We start from the raw sequence: 2,082 nt of genomic DNA, 5'->3' as shown, positions 1-2,082 counted from the left end.
TATCCCTACAAATGCACATGAAGAAAATGGAAGGAGCACAAATTAACAGCCTAACAAGCCACCTAAGGAAACTGGAAAAGCAAGACCACAAAAACTCTAATTCAGCAGAAGAATCCAGATCACCAAAATAAAAACCCAAATCCAGGACATAGAAGACAAAAGACAATACAAAAATCAATGAAACAAAAAGCTGGGACTTCGAAAGGATAAACAAGATCGACGGTCCCCTAGCTAGACTGACCAAAAAATAAAAGAAAAAGCCCAAATAAGCACAATCAGACACAAAAGATGAAGTCGCATCTGACCCTGAAGAAATACAAAAGATCATTAGAGTCTACTATGTATACTTGTATGGAAACAAACTTGAAAAACCTCAAGGAAATAGAGGACTTTCTGTCATCACACAACCTGCCTAGGTTGAAACAAGAAGAAATTGATATCCTAAATAGACCAATAACAATCAAGGAAATTGACTATGTAATAAGAAAACTACCTACAAAAAAAATCCCTGGACCAGATGGTTTTCCAGCAGAATTCTACAAGACATTTAAGGAGGAGCTGATTCCAATCCTACTGAAGGTATTTCAGGTGATTGAGAAAAATGGAACTCTCCCCAAATCATTTTACCAAGCCAACATCACATTGATTCCCAAGCCAGGTAAAGATCCAACAAAGAAAGAGAACTACAGGCCAGTATCTTTGATGAACATAGATGGTAAAATTCTCAACAAGATCCTAGCAAACCGGATTCAACAACACATCTCAAAAATCATCCATCATGACCAAGTAGGCTTCATCCCTGGGATGCAAGTCTGGTTCAACATTCGTAAAACCATAAATGTAATTAAATACATCAACAGATGTCAAAACAAAAACCACAAGATTATATCATTAGATGCAGAAAAAGCTTTTAATAAAATCTAGCACCCCTTCTTGATAAAAACCCTCGAACATCTAGGCATATGGGGAACATACCTCAAAGTAGTAAAAGCCATCTATGAGAAACCCACAGCCAGCATACTCCTAAATGGACAAAAATTGGAGCCATTTTCCCTGAAAACTGAAACAAGACAAGGATACCCACTCTCACCCCTCCTGTTCAATATAGTATTGGAAGTCCTGGCTAGAGCAATCAGAGAAGAGAAGGCAATCAGGGGTATCCAAATAGGAAAAGGGGAAGTCAAATTATCTCTCTTTGCAGATGACATGATTGTGTACCTTGAAAACCCAAGAGAATCTGTCAAAAGCCTTCTTACACTGATAAAGGCCTTCGGCAAAGTCTCAGGATATAAAATAGATGTGCAAAAGACAATTGCATTTCTTTATACCAATAATAAACAAACAGAAACCCAACTAAAAAGCACAATTTCATTCACAATAGCCACAAAAGAAATGAAATACCCTGGCATCTTCCTAACCAGAGACGTGAAAGAACTTTACAGTGAAAACTAAAAACTCTGCTCAAAGAAATCAAAGATGACACGAGAAAGTGGGAAAATATACCATGATCATGTATTGGAAGAATCAACATTGTGAAGATGTCCATCTTACCTAAGACAATCTACAGATTCAATGCAATATCTATCAAATTACCAGCAACATTCTTCTCAGACCTAGAAAAAAACAACACAGGAATTCATATGGAAACACAAACGACCAAGAATAGCCAGAACAATCCTCAGCAAAAAAAACAAAGCAGGTGGTATCACATTACCAGACTTCAAAATTTACTATAAAGCTACAATCATCAAAACAACTTGGTATTGGTATAGGAACAGGCATATAGATCAATGGAATAGAGTTGAGATTCCAGAAGCAAAACCTTAAATTTTCAATCAACTCATCTTCGACAAAGCCTCTACCACCTACCACTGGGGAGAGGAGAACCTATTCAGTAAATGGTGCTGGGAAAACTGGCTAACCACATGCAGAAGATTGAAACAGGACCCCTATCTATCCCCATGCACAAAAATTAACTCTAAATGGATCAGAGACCTAAATGTAAAACCTCAAACCATAAGAACCTTAGAAAATGAAGGATATACCCTCATGGAAATTGGAACTGGCATCCAATCCTGAACA

This window comes from Carlito syrichta, unplaced genomic scaffold (assembly GCF_000164805.1).
Source record: "Carlito syrichta isolate Samal-C Ts95f unplaced genomic scaffold, Tarsius_syrichta-2.0.1 Scaffold304515, whole genome shotgun sequence".
NCBI classification, from domain to species: Eukaryota; Metazoa; Chordata; class Mammalia; order Primates; family Tarsiidae; genus Carlito; species Carlito syrichta.
This window is presented reverse-complemented; position numbering follows the sequence as displayed.